At 47.5% G+C, this 23,377-nt stretch overlaps 1 protein-coding gene across 1 annotated transcript in view; it reads right to left on the reverse strand.

The window, feature by feature from the left end:
* ATXN10 (ataxin 10) overlaps positions 1-23,377 on the reverse strand; it is a 159,432-nt gene that overhangs the window by 45,317 nt on the left and 90,738 nt on the right. The window lies entirely within an intron of this gene.

Below are 23,377 nucleotides of genomic sequence, written 5' to 3' on the forward strand. Positions count from 1 at the left end.
TTCTTCGCTAACCATATTGCTACGGATCACAGGAGTTCGTCCTTTCTCACGGCTGTGTACTACTCCACGGTACGCACATACCAGTCTGTGCCCCTACCCATTCTACCGGCGGTGGACACTTTTGCTTTCTCCAGCGTGGGACTCTTATGAGTAAGACTGCCAAGAACATTCGCACGCATGACTCCCGGTGGACATCAGCCAACATTTCTAGGGTATATACCCAAGTAATTGCTGGTTTCAGAAAACAAATTATTTAACACAAAACCATCTTATTGTGCTGTTGTTGAAAATGCTGGTTGATGTAACGACCTAGACTAAGATAAGGCAAGGAGGTCTTACTCATTAATAATAAAAGGCTGAAAGCAAGATCCTTTCTTGTTTTAATAGGACAAATGGGATGATGAGATCATAAACATTTCCAGAGAGGTGGGTCGCTTACTATACACAAGCTAATGGAAGGAAACATGACCCAGTCTAGACCCTCCTGAATCTGTAGGCTTTTTGTCAAAACTGGGTCATTGTTCCTTTGATCCCGTTTTCAGCCTTACCCTTCTTCTCTCCTTCTGGGACTCTGATGACAGAATCTTAGACCATATATTAGAACCCTACATGTCCCTGAGGCTCCAACGGTTTTTTTTTCCTCCTCGTCTATTTATTTCTGTTGTTCAGACTGGATCATTTTTATTTTATCCTCAAGTTCCTGGATTTTCTCCTCTGTCGTCTCCATGGTGCTCCAAGCCCACCCGTTGGGTTTTTACATTTTATTTTGGGTTACTATATTTCTCATTCTGAAAATTTTCATTTGGCTTTTCTTTACATCTCCTGTTTCTTGGCAGAGATGTCCTATTTCTTCCTTTGCTTCAAGTTCCTAACTGCTCAGTGAAGCGCTTTTATGAACGCTGCTTTAAAACCCTTGTCAGATAATTCAGCATCTGTGTCATCGAGGTGTGGTGTCTCTTGATTGCCTCTTCTCATTCAGGTTGAGATCTGCCTAGCTCTTGGCATTAACGCGTGATTTTTACTTGTACTGCAAACATTTCGGGTGTGATGTTATGAGACCATGAATCTTGAGCAGATGTCCCTGTGTTAGCGGCCTCCTCTAACACCATGACGGCGAGGGGGTGGTGGCGAGGGGCAGCATCTGTTACTACCATGCGGGGGGTCCAAGTCCGGGCTTCCCCTCGCTCGGTCTCTCCTGACAGTGGAGGTGCGGCGGGGCATCGGGGGCCTGCCTCCTTACTGCTCTGTGCCTCTGGCTCCTGAACAGGGTGGCATTCCGGTGCCCCATATGGCCTCTACCAACAGCACAGCTGGGCAGGGGAGGAAGGATGACTGTTACTGCTAAGCAGGGATGAAGTCCCAGCTCCCCATCCAGTCTTCTCGGACTCCACCAGCCGGGGGGACGGGCACCTCCTTCCATCCAGGTGAAGGGAGAAGTGTAGGCTCCCCACCTGGCCTTTGCTGATGAGGGTGGGGCTACATGCTTTTCTACAGTGTCTGCCTGAACAGGGCAATTATCACTGAAAGTCTGCCTTGCAGAAGTGCCCCTTTCTTGGTCCTTTGGCAAGAAAGAGCAATTTCTCTTGGTGTTTCTGGACTGACCCCTTCTCTAACACCCAGTCTGAGACACCAGAGGCAAAAGAAAAACCCAGGGAATGTACCCTTGGCCTCTCCTGGAGTCCCGAGGTCCCTAGGCAGCCTGTCTTCTTCTCCCCACCTTTTAGAAGATTCCTTTGTTCACATCTGACGTCCAGGGATTCTAGCTGTGCTTAGTGAGAAGAACAGAGAGAAAGGCATCTAGGCCACTGTGATCCAGAACCGGAGGTTCGATTCCCAGTACAGGTGTCTTCAAGGTGCAAGGACTTCAATCAGGAGATAAAAGAGGAAGTCTCCTCCAGGTTTGGATTTTGAGAAGACTGGGATGCACGTGTGCACACAAAAATAAGCATGGCTGCAACTCACCAAGGCTCGGTGTTCATGTCACATGGTCCAGCCCGAGCTTCCCAAGAAGCCTCCGAGGCTTCTGTCCCATTTCCTGCGGAGGAAGGAGGCTCACACAGGGTCACTCTGAGTTCACAGTAGGGCTGGGGTTTGGACCTCCAGCTGCCCGACTCTAGAACCAGAGCTCCTAACCACCACACTATGTAAAGTCTTTGGCCATGAGCCACCCTCCAGAATGGGCAGTAAGGGGGCACGGATTCATACTCTGCTATCTTCAGACCATACACTGCAAACACAGCCAACAATCAGCCACTGAGGATTATACACGCTTCCCTTTTATCTTTAGAATTCCTCGTTTTAAAAATGGTAACAGCCTGAACTTTGATAGTGCCGTACGTTTAGAGCTCACAGCTATGATCCCATGAACCCTCTTAACAATCCTATGAGGTGGGTAACCTCTTTTTTTTGTTTCATTAAGTTTCTCATTTTCATCCCAGTATAGTTAACATGCAGTGTAATATTAGATTCAGGTGAATGATGTAGTGATTCGAAAATTCTATACGTTACTCGGCACTCGTTGTGGTAAGCGTATCTTTATTCCCATCATCGATTTCCTCCATCCCCTCCTCCCACCTGCCCTCTGGTAACCACCAGTTTGTTCTCTATACTTCACGGTCTGTTTCTTGAGCGGTCTCTCTCTTTTCTCCTTTGTTCATTTGGGGTTTTTTCCTTAAATTCCACATATGAATGAAATCACGTGACATCTGTCTTCCTCTGACTTATCTGCTCGGCATAATACTCTCTAGCTCCACCCTTGCTGCTGCAAATGGCAAGATTTCTTTCTTTTTTAGAGCTGAATAATATTCTATTGTAGATCTACACCACATCTTCTTTATCCGTTCATCTATCAGTAGACACTTGGGCTGCTTCCATAATTTGGCTATTGTAGATAATGCTGCAAGAAACATCGGGGTGCCTGTAGACCTCTGAATTAGTATTTTTGTATTTTTGGGGTAAATACCCAGTAGTGTGATTGCTGGATCATAGGGCAGCTCTATTTTTCAGTTTCTGAGGACTCTCCCCACTGTTCTCCACAGTGGCTGCACCAGCGTGCATTCCCAACAACAGTGCACGAGCGTTCCCTTCTCTCCATGTCCTCACCGACACCTGTCGTTTCTTGTGCTTTTGACTTTAGCCACTCTGACAAGTGTGAGGTCATATCTCACTGTGACTTGTATTTCCCTGATGATGAGTGATGTGGAACATCTTTTCCATGTGCCTTTTGGCCACCTAAATGCTTTGTTTGGAGAAACGTCTGTTCATGCCTTCTGCCCATTTTTTAATTAGGTTATTTGTTTTTTGGGTGTTGAGCTGTATCAGTTCTTCACATATTTTAGATCCTAACCCTTTACTGGATATGTCATTTGCAAATATCTTCCCCTCCCCCACCACCTCCTTCCCTTTGCCATGCGGGAGCTTTTTATTTTTGAAGCAGTCCCGGGAGTTTGTTTTTGCCTTTATTTCTCTTGCCTCAGGAGACACATCTAGAAAAATGTTGCTACAGCTGACGTCAGAGACATGACTGCCTTTTCTCTATTCCAGGATTTTTATGGTTTCAGGTCCCACATTTACGTCTTTACTCCATTTTCAGTTTATTTTCATGTATGGCGCAAGGAAGTGGTCCAGTTTCATTCTTTTGCGTGTGTCGTCCAGTTTTCCCAACACTAATTGTTGAAGAGACTGTCTTTGTCCCGTTGCATATTCTTGCCTCCTTTGTCGCAGATTAACTGACCATATAATTGTGGGTTTATTTCTGGGTTTTCTATTCTGTCTCATTGATCTATGCATCCATTTTTGTGCCCGTTCCATACTGTTTTCATTATTACAGCGCTGTGATAGAGCTCAAAGTCTGGAATTGTGATGTCTCCTCTTTGCTTTCTTTTTCACAACTCTTTTGGCTATTAGGGGGGTTTTGTGGTTCCATTCAAATTTTAGGATTGCTTGTTCTACTTCTGTGAAAAATCCTGTTGGTATTTTGATAGGGATTGCACTAAATGTGCAGACTGCTTTGGACAGTATGGGCATTTTTAACAACATTTGTTCTAATCCATGAGCAGGGAAAGTCTTCCCATTTTTTCCTGTCCTTTTCCATTTCTTTCATCCGTGTTTCATAGGTCTTTCACCTCTTTGGTTAGGTTTATTCCTAGGTATTTTATCAATTTTGGTGCAACTGTAAATGGGATTGTTTTCTTAATTTTTTCCTGCTGCTTCATTATCAGCATGTAGAAATGCAATGGATTTCCGTATATTGATTTTGTATCCTGTGACCTTACTGAACTCATTCAACAGTTCTAGCAGTTTTTCGGTGGTCTTCAGGGTTTCCTACATATAGTATCATGTCATCTGCAAATAGTGAAAGTTTAACTCTTTCTGACCAATTTGAATCCCTCTCATCTCTTTTTCTTATCTGAGTCCTATGGTTAGAATTTCCAGTACTATGTTGAATAAAAGTGGTGCGAGTGGACATCCTTGCCTTGTTCCTGACCTTAGGGGGAAAACTCTCAGTTTTTTCTCACTGAGTATGATGTTAGCTATGGGTTTTTCATATATGGCCTTTATTATGTCAAGGTATGTTCCCTCCACACCTACTTTGTTGACAGTTTTTATCATGAATGGATGTTGTACTTCTGTGTCTCTTGAAATGATCACATGGTTTTTATCCTTTCTCCTACTGATGTGATATATCACACTGACTTTATCATTCTTCGGAATTCCATGAATTTGGAATATGGTAGATATTAAGTCATAAATAATATTAACCTTGTATTTTTAAAGGCAATGACTCCCAGTAAAATCACTTGAGTATGTTTTTCCACCTTACTTCTTCATCGACCAGTGATTTTTTTTTAACGATATGTTACTAATTACTAAATATCCTAAAAATTAAAGTTCCAGAAGAATGACACATTTTAAAATAAGGTATAAATGGTTTTTCCTTTGTATTTTCTAAAAGCATATATGAATTTTATTTAATCTCTGCCAGATCACAGCCCATGAATTGTAGATTTAATTTTCACATCTGTAATTATACAAAGCAATCCTGAATTGGTTATTTCACATCATATCAACATTTCCTCCAGAGTCATTTGCCAAAGGGAGAGGGCTATAGGAAGGAGGATACAGCAGAACACAGAGAAATGACAGATGCCCAGTGGGAACCTGAAATCACAGCCCCTCGCCGCAACGGCAAGTCTGGTGTTTGAAGCCTCCCAGCCACGCAGCTTTTCCTCCTTTCTACCTTAAACAGATAAAACAACAACACAACACAGCCCTCTTCCTTCCCATCCATCTTTAGTCTTGTGAATCGTATCGTGGAATCGCAAGAATGTCAGAACTGGAAAGTGCCTCAGGTAATTACGTGGTCCCTCACAACGACACCCCACCTACAGGTGAGGGCCAGGAGAGGAATTATCCCGGTTAAGAAGAAGAGAGAAATTGACAGCGTCTCACGGAGACGAGGGCCCTGTCACTCTAATACCATGCATCCTTTACTTCCAGCCATGAAGAACCAAAGGTGTCATAGCATTATGTGAAGAAACAGTGGCAGACCTAGCAGAAGAGAAAAACAATACAGATCTCTCTACTTTGGGAAATCTGGGCGGAGAGAAAATCTACAAATTATATAATTAGAGCTTCTGAAAAGGACCCGGAAAAACATAGTCCAATTTCCTTATTTATTTTAGAAATGAAAAAATGAGCAAAATGAGGTTATTTTTCCCAAGTCAGGGGCTTCTAGGTCCTTTGACACTATGTGTTCATTCCACTCACTAATGAACCCTACCCTACTCCCTGTGCCTGTCCAAGTACCGACATGTAAAATACTCAGGGCCTGGGACCTTGCGCACAAACACCAACTTAATTAGATTATTAATATTTAACGTATATAAAAAAACTAGTATCGAGCTTATATTTTCAAATCTTAGTCTTCTTAGAGCATGATCACCACCTCAATGAATATTAGCCTTTCAGCTGACCCTTACTTCCTCAGTACTCCTCCTCCCTGCTCTTAACTGGATTCGAAGAACCTCAGAAGTCCAAGGCATCTGATGTCTAATGAGAATTTTAAAACATGGAATGAGTAGGGGCGCCTGGGGGGCTCAGTCGTGAAACGTCTGCCTTTGGCTCAGGTCATGATCCTGGGGTCCTGGGATAGAGCCCCATATCAGGCTCCCTGCTCAGCAGGAAGCCTGCTTCTCCCGCTCCGACTTCCCCTACTTATGTTCCCGCTCTCGCTGTCTTTCTCTCTGTCAAATAAATAAGATCTTTAAAAAAAAAATAAAATAAAATATGGAATGAGCATAAAATGCTAGACAGAGTCAGCTCCAAGTTCCGCAGACGAATACGGAAGGGGCTGGTGGCACCAGATCCTCTACTCTTCCTGCTCTCATCGTCTGCAACTGAACGGCCCACTGTACCAAGAGCAATCTGACTGAGCTAGAAGGACACAGTGACACTACTTTACTTACACACGGTTTCCTATGAGCCATTCCCTCTCCTGATGAGGCTAATTGCCCCTTATTACTTCTAGTTATTCATTCTTTCAGTAACAACCTTATGGACAGTAAACATGGAATTACAAGGGTTGCAACCTTGAATTGAGTTTCTACTGTTTTCACACATTAACAACCCTATACTTAGCATAATAATGATAGCTAACATCATAGGGTACGTATTCTACTTATGATCGCCTATGCCCAGGAATGTTCTAAATGCGCTTTTACAAGTATTAATTCATTAAACCCTCCCTGTGCAGTACGCACTATTATTATCCTCACTGAGCACGTTTCACTGGAACGTAAGCCCCACGAGAGCGGGCATGCTGTCTTTCCTTCCCTGGTGCACTTCCTCAGCCTGCAACCACGCTCGACACACAGCAAGCCCCTAACACTCATCGAATGAACAGATAAATGACATTCAGAGAGGAAGAGTTAAGGTGTGAAGAAGTCACAGACATGATTGAGGTCGCACAGTTACTAAGTGGCACAGCCAAGACCCAAACCACTGTTTTTTGATCTCATTATATCAGGAAGCAGCAAACTTCTTCTGTAAAGAGCCAGCAAATAAATAGTTCAGGCTTTGCAAACCATTCGGGAGTCTGTCACACCTACCCAACCATGTTGGAAAAATAACATGTTAACAGCCGCAGACAGACAATACTACAGGAACGGACATGGCTGTGTCTCAATAAAACTTTATTTATAAGAAGGGGCCAGGAGGCCGTAGTTTGCCAACCTCTGCATTAAATCCTCATAAGGATCAAGCAAAGTAGATGAATGGGAACCAGAGAGTCAGCTATGAAAGGACTTCGTCCCAGGCCACACTGTGGACCTGAAAGTTCCTGCTCTTTCCATGAAAGCTCCTGGTCTCTACCAAAGGGAGACCTGCAGACCTACCGTGCACTCAACATTGCTTTTGTACTATTATTCTACAAACCGGAGCCTCAACTCTGTTTTCCATCTTGAAATGAGAACCCTGACCTCAGCAGGCTGCTGGAGCTTAAGTGCACCGGCAGGTATGGAGGGACGTGGGCAAGGGCACAGATATAGTTAATCCAAAATCTGTTTTCACAAGAAAATCTGACCTTACATTAAGCACCGTGATCTGGAAACAATGCAAAGACTCCATCTGGAAGACAGGCAGGGCACAGGGTTGGCCATTTCTGTTCTCCAAAGGAAAACAGCTAACCAAAACTAAACACTAACCTGGTTAAACGTGAGGCTGAACATAGCTGAATGCATTAATCATCAGACAGGATAATAAAGGAAAATATGCAAGCCCTCTCCCAACTGTTTACCACTTATATTTTTCTTGGAACAGAAATGCATTTTATATATTGTATGAACCTGTAAAAAAACACATACCTGGTAAAGTATTTGAACACATACGCTGTATGAAGAGTACTAAAACATGAAATATTCCATCATCATAAAAGAATTTTGAGTTCACAAAGGTTTAAACACTCACCCGACTCCAGCTATGGTAACAACTACAATAACGAAACTTCATGCGAACAGAACTGCACTTTATGCTAACTGGATAATCTTGATAATTACAGACTGTTCGGTATGTAGAAAAGTATGACATACTCCTTCATGCTAGCCAGTCTCAGGAACTAAGGTATCACTTAGGAGAAACAACTTAGAATTTAAGTAGAGAAATCCTAATAAATTCATTTTCAAAATTAAAAGTAGCTTTTTGGTTAAGATTATTGCTCGTATATTTATAAAATCCTTCAAGGCCAGTGCTATCCTCTTTCCAACCGACATAAGTATTACTTGGCTGAGGAAGTTCAACTCAATACCTTCATTTACTGAGAAATTATGTGCAAACTGATACGTGAAATTAAAAAGCTGAGAAAGGCACAGTCCTCCCATCAAGAAATTTTACAAACTCATGTTTACCTCAGGCTCACCGGCACAAAGATGAATTTAAGTAGAGTATAAATGCTGAAAAAGTCACAGTAGCGGTTTCTACTTTGGGGTGACATCATACACCAAGAATCACTGGATGGACTTTACGTAAATGCCACCCACCCTGCGACAGAACGCCGGCATTATCCTTCTCTACAGAGAAAGCCGGTTTCAGTTGTTCTTGCCCCACGTCACACGGCTGGCGAGCACCTGCCGCCTCCAAGTCCAAATGCTCCTTCCGTCCCGCACTTGAACTCCCTCGAATTCGCCGGCTTCTAGCTCTGAGGTCCAAGAATGGGTCTCAGGGCGTGTCTGGCCCCTGTTAAGTGTACAAAAAGTCTATGGCTCTGGTGTGCAAACTTTTCGAAAAGGGATAATTCGTAAAAGAAAAAACATGAAGGATGGTCAGTTGGAGAATCTCGTGATCACACCCGGCAAGTACAGTCAAAGTCTCGCAGAGCCCTCCCTTTCACAAACCTACTGCTCCCAGCTGCCGATACACTTCCGAACAGAGAGCGATGGACCTTTCCTCTCTGACCGTGAGATGGAAGGGCTCTGACAGCCCAGCCCCACGGACGCAGCTCTCCCACCAGAACGGCACGACCCGTCCGCTCGCCCTCACCGTGAGGAACACACACCGCGCCCAAGCGTGGGTTACAAGACAAGACACCACCGCAAGATGTTCGGCTTGCTGGAGCCCAGTTTTGGTCTTCTAGAAAGAGGAAGATCCATTCTACAATTCTCCGGGAGTGTATCTGGAGGGGCCGTTGCCATGCATTGAGGCTCCGATGGACGGACGGACAGATGGATGGATGGATGGACGGATGGGCGTGCCCAGGCTGGGATGGAGCTAGTGGGCTGATGAGGGGGACACACGGCGGCTCCCCTGCCTCTCTTGAGCTCCGTGTTTCTGTTCAACAACAAAGGGGGGCCCGTCTCCCTTCAGGCTGCTGGGAGGGCCTGAATGAGGGGACAGACGCTTCCATGGTTAGTGTCACTATGGGAGACGGCGTGAACCCCCACTTCACAACCCAAGGCCAGAGACGAAAGGCAGCGGTGCACACGCTACGACGGCCCAAAGCCTCGCTCTAACCACAGTTTCCAATATTCATGGTGTTTTAATAAAATGGAAACGCTACCGAGTCATTACTTCTGAATCTCATTCCGCAGGCCAATGAGCCAAGGTCTGAACAGACCAAGGACTGCTGCACGTGGACCACACGTGAACCTGCAGCCAGAGGCGCCCCTTCCACGAGCCTTCGCAGGGCTCGTGCTCTCCGGCCTCAGTCTTCACTTCCTGGACAGTCCTGCCGAAGCTGCCTCACAGACGGAGTGCTCACGCTAGCAGTCCTCAGGCTGAGGTCCCGGATGCGAGCGCAGGGACAGGCCACAGAGCCCTGTCCCCGAACCAGGGAGCTGCTGGTCTTGCTGCCAACTCAACACAAACAGGCATCTCGATGTCTCGTGTGGGCACACATCGATCTTTCCCCTGCTCGCTCCGCCCCCCTCCTTTTCCAAGGATGGCTAAGGACCGAGGGGCAGGGTTTCTCAGAGACGGCCCCAGGCCGGAATCCCACCTCTGGAAACGGTGGGGTCCCTCCCGACTGGCATGGTCAGTAAGTGCCTCTGGAGATCGGACACTAGTGTTTTAGGATTACGGGGTTCGGGAGGAGTGGAGGGGAGGGGAAAAAAGCAGGGAACTACGTTCGTGTAATGCGTCCCACCCCCCATCCCCCATTTCCACTTTGTAAAATCCATTTAAAATTCATTTTCCCTCTTTAAGAACCTGAGGCTGATGACTTCCTGGAACCGGACCCTCTGCCGGCCAGCCCTGGTCAGGGCCAGGGAGAGAGCAGGTGTCAGGACGGCCCCTGAAATCTCACAGGACGGGTCTGTTTCAACAAAGCCGCTGTTCTTTCCCTCCGAGGCAGCTCTGGTTTTCACAGGGAAGGGGCTGGAGACCCCAAGAGTTCTCCCACTGAGCCGCCTGCTCTCATGCTCTCCCTAGACTGTCTTAACGCTGAGACTGTGATGCGCCGGAAGAGAGACGAAGGCCGCCGCGGACAGGCCCAGCGACTGCTTGCTCTCTGCACTAGGCAAACAGCGGGCAGCCAAAGACTCCCCCGGGGGAAATGGTTAAGAGAAGGTGGTGGTGTACGGTGTTGCAGGTGGCCAGCTAACACATGCGCCGCCCAGGGTGCCTGTTAGCATGCACGCGCGCACACACACACACACACACACACACGCGCGCGCGCTCTGGATCTTGGCGGGGTGGGGGAGAGCTGGAGCACATGGTGCAGAACGTCCTTTTCTGTCCAAGAGCCCAGAAGCTGCTCGGTTGCCATGGTTTCGCATTTCTCGACAATTCAGTTCTACTGGCCATTCTGTGTGCCCAGAAAGGAGTAGAGTAAGTGAGAACTCTGCGCAGTTGATTCCAGAATAGGAAATCTCGACATACGAACAGGCCTGCGTATAAACATAACTACTTTTCTCTCGTTCTTCCAACAGTTGGGTCTTTTTTTTTTTTTTTAACATCACGCCATTTTCCTTCTTTCTTTTCACTTTGTTTTTCCTGTGATTATTTTTTGTTTTAGCTTCGGTTTTAATAATTCTTCATTCAGTGAAAAGTGATTTCTGTTCTCGTTTAGCACCGTCGGAGAAGAGGGAAGAGACAGACACTGCGGCGTAATCAGAAAAGGCTCAGCGGTGAAAGACGACGAGAAACGGCAATCAAAGGCACACAGCCTGAAAAGGAGGAAACAACTTCGCCCTCGTTCACAGAGGATACGGTTGTCTGCGTACAAAATGCCAGGGCATCTGTCTTCTAAAACCCCTCGGGTAAGCGACGAGCGGGGCCAACACACAAAAATCAACCGTATTTCATGTGTAAGCAATGAACAGCCAGAAACTGCGTATTTTTTTTAAAAACGCCATTTATAACAGCTCCTCAAAAAGGGAAACATTTAGATATAAATCTAACAAAGCATATATAGGATCCGAATGCTGGCAATGACGAACCATTGATGAGAGAAATCAAAGGAGAGCTCCACAAACAGGAAAACACTCCTTGCTCATGGGTTGGAAGACTCGGGGCAATTATACCAATTCTCCCCCAAAGCAAGCTGTAGATTTAACTCAATTCCAGTCACAATCACAACAGGGTTCTCTGTACGGTTACACACAAGGTATACTCTAGAACTTATGTGGATAAGCAAACAAGGCAGAAAAGCTAAAGTAAAGTTGAGAGAACCCCGCTACCCAATTTCCAGCCTTGATACAAACCTACTGTACTCAAGCCAGTGTGGTGCTGGTGAGCAGACATGGGGCCGGTGGTAGAGAATAAAGTGTCCGGAGACAGGCCCACACAAGGAAGAGCCATCTCACTTCTGACAAAGGTGCAAAAGCCATTCAGCGGACAAAAGATAGTCTTTCTGACAAATGGTGCTGAAATAATTGGTTGTCTGTTTGCAAAAAAAAGGGCAACTTGACCTAAACTTCACATCTGACACAAAGACTAACTCAAATGGAACATAGATCTAAACATAAACCAGAAAGCCAGAAAGCTTTTAGGGAGAAAACATGTGAGAAAGTCTTTGTCATCCTGGACGAGGCAGAGTTCTCAGAAAGGGACTAGAGGCATGACCCCTAATAGGAAAAAAAAAAAAAAAAAAAAAAAACCACACATGAAACTTCATCAAAATTGTAAAGCTGTTGCTCCGTCAAAAACACAGCCAAAAGGGGTGCCTGGGTGGCTCAGTGGGTTAAGCCTCTGCCTTTGGCTCAGGTCATGATCTCAGGGTCGTGGGATCGAGTCCCGTATCGGACTCTCTGCTCAGCGGGGAGCCTGCTCCACGCCCCCCCCCACCTGCCTCTCTGCCTACTTGTGATCTGTCTCTGTCAAATAAATAAATAAAATCTTAAAAAAAAAAAAAACACACACACAGTCACAGAACTGAGAAGACAAACCACAGACTGAGAGAAAATACTGTGGGTCACATATCCAACACAGAAACTGTACCCAGAATGTATGAAGAACTCTCAAAACTCAACAGTAAGGCAACTCGGTTAAAAAAATGGGCAAAGGACTGCACATACACTTCACAGAGAATATACATGGATGACAAGTTAAGGCCCATGGAAAAATGGTCACCATCGTTAGCTGTTAGGGAAACACAAACAAACAGAAAAACCAAGATCCCACTACACACCTATCAGAATGGTTAAAACAGGGGCACCTGGGTGGCTCAGTTGGTTAACTGTCTGCCTTTGGTTCAGGTCATGATCTTGGGGTCCAGGATGGAGCCCTGTGTGCCCAGCGGGGAGCCTGCTTCTCCCTCTCCTTCTGTCCCTCAAAAACAAACAAACAAAAAAAACCCAAAACCAAACCAAACCAAACCAAAACCAAAAAAACGGTTAAAATAAAAACTAGTGATGAACGCCACGTGTTAACAAGGATGTGGAGCAACCGGAATTCCACTCCCGCTGGTGGGAGGGCAAAACGGTACAGCTACTCTGGAAAATGGCTTGGCGGCTTCTTGCAAAACTAAACAGAGACAATCCTACGATCCAGCAGGTCCACTCCTGAGTATCTGTCCTAGAGAAATGAAAACTTAAGCCTAAATCCAAATGCTCATTGCAGCTTTACTGCCAAAAGCTGGAAAGACCCAAACATTCAACAGGTGAGTGGATGAGGGAACGGACCAGCACCAACACAAGCCATACTACTCAGCAGTAACAAGGAATGCACTTTTGGTCACTTGGAAGACACTCCAAGACACTATGATGAGTGAGAGAAGCCAGTCCCAAGATGTCATATATATCCTACGATCCCTTTTATATGAAACCTTCAAAGAGATAAAACTAGTGGCAGAAAAGAGATCCCTGGGCTCGGGGGTTACAGTCGGGGAAAGGATGTGACACGAGGGGGATTTCTGGGGTCATGGACCTGTTCTGTATCCTGATTGTGGCAGTGGTGTTTACACGCATCACATACATACACAAAAAATTCAAAGAGCTGTCTATTCCCCCCAAAATCAATTTTACTCTATGATAACAAAAACAGAAGAAAGAAGCTCAAAGATACGGAGCTCTAAGAGATGAAGGGAGGCAGCCTCTGCACTTTCCCCAGTCTGCTGGCTCCAAGCAGGTGTGCCGCATACTCTGGGGCGGTCAGACTGGAGAAGTCCATCTGCAGGCAGGAGCAATCACTACCAGGTCTTCTGGAATCTTCCCCGAGTGAGTGCTCTCCCTCCAGCGGGGCCCTCTGTGCTCTCCTGCTCAGGGCCCTCATGGCAATCACGCAGAAAGGGCTGACCATCCAGCATGCCTACGTGCTCTAAAAACTTCTTTAATTCTGGTGTGAAGGAAGAGAGGGAAAAAGAAAGACGCCCCAGGGAAGACTCTGGAAAAGACAGAGATGTCTGTGGTCTACTTGCCTCGGATGCCCTTCTTCGGAGAGCAGCCAGAGCGGCTGGAATGGGGGTCGGGAACCCCAGCAGGAACGGGCGACATTCCTGACGGGATGCAGCCGTGAGTGCCCTGAGGAGAAGGCGGCCTGGGAGACTGTGGCCCCCAAAGGTGGTCAGACTCGACGCCAACAACTGAACGGGAAAGACGCAGCCCCGGGGAGCCCAGACAGCTGACCCAGCGCTCTCCCAGGCTGGCTGGAAGCTCTTCTCTAAGGGAAGGTCGCTGTCTTCTTTTTCCAAGCGAACAGTTTCTGAAAGGCCACACAGGGAGCCGTGAGGGAAGCCGGGGTCATTCCCGGGCCAAGTGATCAAAGCGGACAGCTCACCGACTAATGAGTCAAGGCAAGGGCCGGGAGGTGTGAGGTTGCTGGATCCTGGCCCTAGCTCTCCCCATGTCAAGAAGCCCTCTCTGATCCCGGGCTGTGCCTGGCTGCAGTGGGCCCGAAGATGGGCCATGCTTCATCAGGTGCCTCTCTCCCACGCTCAGACACCTGCTCTGTGGGGAACCCTCTACCCAGTACATTCAAGGGCACTTCAGGGCCCCGTCTGGCTACCCCCAGCTCATTCACACAGCCCTTGGCAATGGTATCAATATATTTTTTGAGCTCGCCTCACAGTCAGAAACACATTTTATATTCAACTTAATAAACACACATGAGCTCAAACTCCTCCAGAAACATACGGGCGTGGGGACATCCGGCCACTCGTGTATTCACCTCATAGCGTCCCCTATCTTTCCCACGTCACCTGTCCCAGCCCACCTGGCCCCAGTACTTACTGTAACATGTGTCATTCTCGCTAAATAAGCATGTGAAAAAGCATCTTCTACTCCATGTTACCCTCTCTCATTAAAAAAAAAAATTCTGGCCGTGAGCAATGAAACTGGTTTAAATCCCATGAATGGGTTGCAATCCACATTTTTTCTTTTTTAAATTGTGCTTAAAATGGAATTCAAACAGATCCAGGTTTGGATCCTACTTCGCCGTAACTGGGTTGGGGCAACTTCCTCCTGTGACTTTGGTTCCTCACCTGAAGGACAGGGTAACACGTCCTGCAGGGACACGGCAGCACAGGGCCCCGCACAAGGCAAGCTCTCGGGAAGCTGCAGCATCGTTAGACCAGAAACGCTAAAATCCGCCTCGGGGGTGCTCAGCCTTACCATCTGGGACCCAGCCTGCTCAGAGAAACTGCACCCGGTACCCTTACTTAGATACCTACAGAGTGGCAAAACACTTGGTGGCAAAGTTGACTCCATATTCCACCAAGATTATCTATACCTTGTGTTCCATCAGAAAACTGCATTTTTAAAACTTCCTGACACTCTTCCAAGTTCTTACTCAGATCAGGCTCCCTCACTGTGTCCAGGGTCATCATTCAGCAAATATTTTCTGAGTACCTAGCAGGCACTGTACCAGGTCACTTGCGGAGATGAAATATGGGAGACATGGCTCCTTGGCCAGCAGGGACTCCTAACCAGCTCCCTGGGCCTGTGGACTCAGGCCTTGGTCCACTTTCCGTGACCAAGTCCATTCAAGATTCTCGCTGGCTTTGGCCGCACTGGGACTCACTCCCTTCTTCCTCTGTACCTGTGCTGGTGTAGTGCATTCCTGCTGAATATTCTCTTTGCTGCCCCACACCTAGCTGTTCCCACCCATCCGTGAGGCCCAGTCCAGGCGATCTCTTCTTTCTCCACTGGGGTGTCTGTGGCCTTCTGTCCTAATCATGCGGCAGGACTGTGACCACTTCATCCTTAATTTCCCTACCAACCTGCTAGCACAGTGCCCCACGCTCACCAGAGAACGTGGAAATATTTGTCGTCTATGACTCTTAACAATTCAAACACGTACAACATGCTACTCTTTTGATGAAGTTTTCGGATTCCATGGTGAATCCCCCTACCCACCAAGAGCTTTCAATCTAAGGTCAACAAAGAAATAACTTTGACATTTCTTAACCTTTTTTTGAAATAGAAATTTCCAAACATACCACAAATTAGAGAGAGAAGCATCATAAACACCACTATACCCAACATCCAGCTTCCAAAATTACCAACACATTAGCAGTCCTGTTTCATCTACCCTCTTCCCACGCATTCTATTTAAAGTAAGTCTCAGACATCAAACCATTTCACTGGCTAATGCTTTGGCATATCCAACAGATGCCACCTTAACAGACGCCATTAGTTTGCTTTGTAAGATTAAGTATGATTCCAGGGTGCCTGGGTGGTTTAGTGGGTTAAGCATCAGCCTTTGGCTCAGGTCACGATCCCAGTGTCCTGGGATTGAGTCCTTCACTGGGCTCCTTGCTCAGCAGGGAGCCTGCTTCTCCCTCTGCCTCTGCCTGCTGCTCCCCCTGCTTGTGTTCTCTCTCTCACAAACAGATAAAATCTTAAAAAAAAAAAAATTAACTATGATTCCTCAATATTATCCAACAGCTTGTCCATGTTCAAATATCCACGGACACCTCAAGCGTGTCCTTCTGCAACTGTGTTCAAACTGCCCTCAAGCCCAGTCTACACACCACCTTTGGTCGACAGGCCTCCTCCGGGTCTTTTCAAGTCCTCCTCCTTTCAGGTGGTCCCTTACCGAAGCCACCAGCTGCTTATCTCATAAACCTCCTCACCTGCATTAGATGACGTGTTTACCTTACCTCCCTACCATGTACGTTTTCTCTCGCTGGCGTTAGATCTAGAGGTTTGATTTGATCCGAAATATTTCAGCAAGGAAAGTTCACAGGCCCCCTGGACTTCCTATTGCATAACATCAAGAGGTATGACCCCTGGTACCCTCTGCCCCCACCCCCATCAGGGACTTCTGTCGGTGGGTCCTGGTGCTGGGGCCCCACACAGCCATCACACAGTTCCACCCCAGTGGTTTTACCCTAACGGGCTCTCAGCGCATGCAGAGGATGGCAATCTAAATCCTACCATTCTTTAAGGACTGCCAAAGGCAAACAGTGATTTTCTTCTAACAGGATTCCTTTTCCCTTGTTAGCTGGAATTCTTCTATGGAGTGTGTCTCATCAATTCTTTGCTTGGCCTGAATTACAGTTCAAACTTCCAGAATAATGAACCGGCACCTGAGTCATCTTCAAAGGTGATGGACGAGAATTCCCGCATCTTTAGCATCGTACCTTACATCCTGCATCACGAGCACACGGCTTTTTATGTATCTGCTACGTTTCCACCCGCTACTCGATTTTCCTTTCGTCCTCTGGCCAGCGTACAACCCTTCAAGTAGGCGTCTGTGTCCCTGTGACACCACCCTGGGAAGTCTGACACCTTCCAAGGGACTTCTCCCCGGCTGTCTGCCCCACCTAGAGCCAGCCATTCCTCTAAGAAGCCTGGCTTCCTTTGAGAGAGAGGGGATTAAGAAAACACTAAGTGGATGCTACAGGGGCTCAATGTTTTTGGTATTTTTCAGTGAAGAAAGCCAGGAAATACACACTTTCTTGAAGGAAAATTACCAACCATGAATGGATACTGCTTGTCCCGACTCAAACTCCAAGGGTTTTTAAATGTCTTCGCTTCTATATTTGTATGTTTCATGCTACAAATCTTGCTTCCAAACAGCACAAACACGACTGCTTATTTTCTTTATCCTAAATGCAAAGTAGGTGATGTGCACATAAACCTAAGTGCATCAACAGGTTTAAGTACGCAATTCAGAATAACAGTTCCAACACTGCTCCTAACAACAGAATGTGCTCTACAATTTCTCTGTGGCGCTTCTGTCCCCAGGATGTATCCTTCTAGGGTGACATGGTTAAAATGCTTTCAAGTCACTTCACATGACTCCTTTGGTGTGAGAGTTTCCTTCTGCCCCCACATCCTCCCGCCCCCAGTTTCTCGCTTTCCTTTGAGGGAATGCCTTTGTATTTGTTAAAATTTGTTAAATTAAGTAAAATACACAGGATTTGCGGCACTGGGTGGCTCTGTCGGTGAAGAGTCTGCCTTCGGCTCCTGGGATCGAGTCCACCAACACATCAGGCTCCCTGCTGGGCAGAGAGCCTGCTCCTCCCTCTCCCACCGGCCCTGCTTATGTTCCCTCTCTCGGGGAGTCTCTGTCAAATAAATAAAGAAAAGCTTAAAAAAAAAAAAAAAAACACAGGATTTTGAAGGAAATACTATAAAACAGGGACATGCAGAGGATTCTAGTTTCCATCTCTCTCTATCCTACCCCGCCCTCTTAAAGTTTTAAAAATCAGTCTTTATTTTCTCAGGGTTTCTCTTTAAACATACATGGGAAGAAAAATGCGTGTGCACACGCGTGTGCATACAGAGACACTCCCATTTCTCCCCATGCTACATGGAAGACAGCAGAGTCTGACAGTCTTTGGTGGCTGCTGTTTTCATACAACAACGGATCACTGCACAGAATACATTGTGGGGGATTTCATTCAGGTCACTCATTTGTAGTGCGCTGCATTTCACTGTATGGATATAAGACTCCTTCCTGGGGCGCCTGGGTGGCTCAGGGGGTTAAAGCCTCTGCCTTCAGCTCAGGTCATGATCTCAGGGTCCTGGGATCGAGACCCGCATCGGGCTCTCTGCTCAGCAGGGAGCCTGCTTCTCCCACTCTCTGCCTGCCTCTCTGCCTACTTGTGATCTCTCTCTCTGTGTCAAATAAATAAAACCTTAAAAAAAAAAGACTCCTTCCTGAGGGACAACTGTGTTCTTTCTGATTTCTTAGAATTATAAATAATGTACAGTTAATGGTCCTGAGCTCATCTCTGGAACAGACTGAGGAGTCTAAGAAACAGGTACTAGCCTAGTCTCGGGGACTGCGGCGTGAAACCCAGCATCTCGACGTGCGGTTTCACACGTTCGGTCTCATCATGGGCAGGGTGGAGCGCTGTGTCATGGGTTCGAGGGCCCTCTGCATATTTTCATGTGAATCGTCCATTCACGTCTTCTATCCATTTCTCCACAGGCCCCTGGTCTTTCCCTTCCTTGTTCTCAGAAACAATGTCTCACAGGTGTCAGCTCTCTGCCGGTGATTAAGTCGCAAATATTTTCCATCTTGTCATTTATGGTTTTACTCTGCTGATCTCCTTTGTGCTGTCTAGAGGGTTTTGTTTTTTTTCTGTTTTAAGTCTACTTAAATTTACCATGATTTTCTCTTACTGCTTTCAGACTGAGCGATGTGAGAAAGTCTCCCTAGCTCTTAGGGTGCGAAGGAATCCCGTGGTGCTTTCTTCGAACACTTGCAGGTTCCGGTGTTTTAACATGTAGATTTCTGTCATTTGGCACCCCGCCAAACCAGTGTGCACAGTCCATGGGATGGATCCAATTTTATCAAAGAGATACTGGATGTGCAGTTCTCCTCAACGCCATTTAGAAGACCATCCTTCTCGTCCTCAGTGACCTGAGACACCATCTTTATCACACACGGAATTCCCAAAAACACTTGTCTCTATTTCCGGGTTTTTCCATTCTGTCCCATTAGCCTGTCTCTTCGTGAGCTAAGGCCGTATCATTTTAGTTGTGGAAGCTTTACATTTTCTGGTAGAATTATCCATGGTTTTTCTTTCTCAGGGACTTTCCTGGCTATTACTATTCACTTATTAATCTATATAAGCCTTATAATCAACTTACTTAGCTCTAGGAAAAAACCCAAGAGTATTTCCGAGATTACATTAAATTTAGAAGTTAAACAGCAGGAGAAATGCCACCTCCATGAACGTAGTAAGCCTTCCCGCCCCAAGCACCTGGAGTCAACAAGGGCTGTTTTCAGGCAGGACACTTCCCTTCTCATCCTGCCTTGATGAGAAGAACCAATATTTTAAACAGCAAGATTAAGCAATTTGCTCAGAAATAATTTCTGTTGGAGGAGTGATTTATGACACAAGGTTTTAAAACATCTGCACTGAAGATATGAGTAACCCAAGAGGGGTGAACGTGGCAGTGCGGGGAGCACGTGGAGGTAGGGCACAGCAGCAGCCTCAAACCATGAATCCCAGAGCAGCGTCCAGGGCAACTTCCAGCAATCAGAAGCTGGGTTCAGAGGAATTAAAATGCACACCAAATCCTCGAAGATCAACTCCTGCATGGCTGAATGACCCTCCCTCTGTAACTACTGACAAAGTGTGGCTTTCCTGGGGTTCCCGGGGGGCTCAGTGGATTAAGTGTCTGCCTTTGGCTTAGGTCATCATCCCGGGGTCCTGGGATCAAGTCCCGCATCGGGGTCCCTGCTCCCTCAGTCTATTGTTCCCCCTGCTTGTGCTCCTGCTCTGACAAATAAAATAAAATAAAATAAAAATAAAATAAGTGTGGCTTTTCTGAAAGCTTGTTGTGCTCCCCCCAGCTCTCTACCCCCCCCCCCCCCCCCGTTGGCTCTCAGACCCCGTCTCATTCCTCTCCTCTTGACGTTTCTACATATTCCTCTGCCGGTCGGCTGCAACCTGCTGCTTTTTATCATTCCTGCACTAAGGCAAATATTTCCTCTGCTGCCGCCCTGAGCAGCAGCGTTCCAGGACCAACCCAGGGCTGGGAGGTAATCTCCTCTGAGCCATCCCCCTCCCCCCACAAGCCTTTCCACTGCACATTGCTTCCCTACCAGCATGACTCTTCAAAATTCCTGAGAGGGTTTTTATCATTTACAAAACAGAAAATTTATCATATGATCTTTTACGGTGAAAAACACAGGATTACTGGAAACAATGGCTGTTGAGAATTAACTGACTGATAAACCAACGGCAGAAACTAAGGCAGAAACTCTCAGGCTCTTCGTAATCAAAGCCTGATAAAGTTGAGTACGGACGAGCGTTTCTACAGCTGCGGATACTCCAGTTGCTTGACTCTGAGACAGAATGTGTGAGAAGCAGAAATGTCTGACTTTCACTAACTCCCTGGCTTACCACATACATGTGTGGTTCTGGAATTTTCTGGTTTGCTCCATCCAGGGAGTCGCATTTTCACACAGTTTTGGATAAACTCCTCGGTTGCTTAAGAGCCATTTTGCATCTCTTCATGAAAGCATACAAAGATTTGATACCAAAAAAGAGAAAACTCTATCTTAGCCTGAATCTGGCCACAAAGGCCGAGGGGGGGAAGTCAACAGAAGCCTCCCCCACCCAGGTGGAAGACAAAGGATCGCAGACAGCGAGCCAGACAGTGAAGTCTGGACAGACAGGCACAACCAACCGGGGTAGCCAGACGCAGAGCTGAGGCCTCCTGGGAGTTCAGACCCGAAGGTGAAGGACGCACGGAGGAGGGGAGAGCAGCCGCGAGCGCTGCCGGTGGGGAAACCCTTCTGCCAAGTCTCAGCACACGCCCTGACCTTGGGCTGCCGGCAGCAGAGGGGATGATGGGAAATCTAGCAGCATCGGCCCAAGGTGCTGGCGGGGCCCGGTGGGGGTGCCGTGGGGGTGCCGACACGGCCCCGCCCGTGTAGAAGGGGAAAGGGAAAGACAGCTCACTGCAGGACAACTCACATCTAGAAACCAGCAAGCTTCTCAAGTTAGGTTCCCATACTTCAGTCCTGCACAAGGGGAGAGAGCTCTGGGTCCACGAAGGTCTTGGAGGACAAGGTTCCAAGTGACGGGGATGAAAGATATGCGGATAGGCCACTGGAAAGGCCCAGGGAAGCCTGGTCAGCCCCATTCTGGAGCATTCGGAAACTCATTACAGAGGTAGTACAGCTGTCTGCACTGACACAAAGCAGCCTGAGAAAAGGGGCGAGGGGAGCCTGGAACACACCCTGGGAGGACAAAGCAGTGGCCTTCACACACCCTATGGGCCTCCTTGCAAATACTTGCCATTCAATCAGTCTGCCCGGAGAGCCTGCTTACAACTGGGGCTGTTCTAGACGGAGAGACATCTGGTCCCTGCCCGCCTCTCCCCGCGCCCCCATCCTGGGAGCCAGGGTCCCTGCCCGCCCTCCCTGCACTTACAATCTAGGAATGGGAGTGTGGGTAGGAAGCAGACAGATACAAAACATATCCTGTAAACGCGCAGGATGACAGATGGCAGGAAATGTGCCAGCGGAAAGGCAAATGAGTGCCAAAGGAATGGGGGGAGTGTGGGGGGGGGTTACAATTTTAAGGGAGGAGGGGTAGGAAGGCCTCTGATAAGATGAGCAAAACCCTGAAGGAAACGAGGGAGTGAGAATCCGGCAGAACAAAGTACACAAGGCTGCTGCCGGTGGGAGCCGAGGGCAGCAGGACTGCCGGTGTGTCAGAGCCAAGTGGGCAAGAGGGATAAAGTCCAAATTCCTCAGCTCCACACTCAAAGGCCTTCCATAATCTTGACCAAACCTTTATTCACTGCCTTATCTCTTAGGAGCCCTCCAAAAGAAAATCTCCTTTCCAGCCAGCTGCCTCTTGTTCTCCGGGGAACACATCAGGCCCATCCCCCCACCCTACTCCTCTACTAGGGACCTCTCTCCGGCTAGCAATCGCTCTCCCTGCCATCTTCCTGCCCTCCTCCTGCCCGCCAGGCCCGGCCCCGCCCCGCCCCTCCCCTACTCCCCTAGGGGCAAGCTTCCCCCACTGAGCCTTGTAGGCAGGGAGGGCTGACCACAGGCAGGGCCATTTTCTATGCTTTCTTCTAGACTAGATCCTTCTAGACCAGATCGCTATGGTCACAACCTCTGCTCCAAGAAACAGTCCCTCACTGTCCTCTGTGCAGGACTGGCCACGAACCCCACAAGCGCTTCTGGAATTTACTGCACATTCCAACCACCTGGGCGTCCCGTTCAAGCACAGGTTCTGATTCAGCAGGTGTGAGGTGGAGATTCTGGATGTCAGACAAGGCCCCAAGGGATGCCTCCGTGTTTGGTCCAGGGTCCACACTCGGAGGAGTCAGGGACCAACAGCCAGGATGAAAACTGACCTGAGAGAAGCCATGCTATGATTGTCCCTTAGGATCTGGAACCAAGACACAGAGGGACTAGAGGTGTGAGCTGCAGGCCCCAGAGCAGTGAGGTAAGGGTGCACGAAGGGTCAGGCTGAATGGCTGGGTGGCCTCAATGGGACAAGGGGGGCAGCTCTGGCTTCTAACGGGTCCAGAGTTTCCCGAGTTCCCGGAGGCCTTTCAGTCCCTGCTCTAGGATTCCACGTCCTCACGGTACCCTTAATAATCACGCTCTGGCTCAGCCTCTCCGGCGGCAGCTTCTAGAACAACTAGGAGGAAGAGTCTTGACCAGACCAAGTCATGGGGGAGAGCGGGTTATCCAGGAATCCCGACAAGTTCAAGGGCACACATCTGATTACAGCTGAGCCAACCAGGGTGAGAATACTATTTTATTAAAGAACACAAAGACATCACCGTGTGTGTGTGTGTGTGTGTGTGTGTGTGAGAGAGAGAGAGAGAGAGAGAGAGATCAGCAGTATTAAGCAAAGACCATGTAATAGTGAAACAGACCCTGCATCTGACTGAAATGATCTACGTTACCTGCCACCTGTCATCACAAAGAGAAGTAACAGACAGCTGCCCCTTCCGGCTGGGGGGGAGCATCCACAAACGTGTGAGTACCGATCTAGGCTAAGTCCTCGGTC

The sequence above is a fragment of the Martes martes genome, assembly GCF_963455335.1.
Source record: "Martes martes genome assembly, chromosome: 8".
Lineage (NCBI taxonomy): Eukaryota > Metazoa > Chordata > Mammalia > Carnivora > Mustelidae > Martes > Martes martes.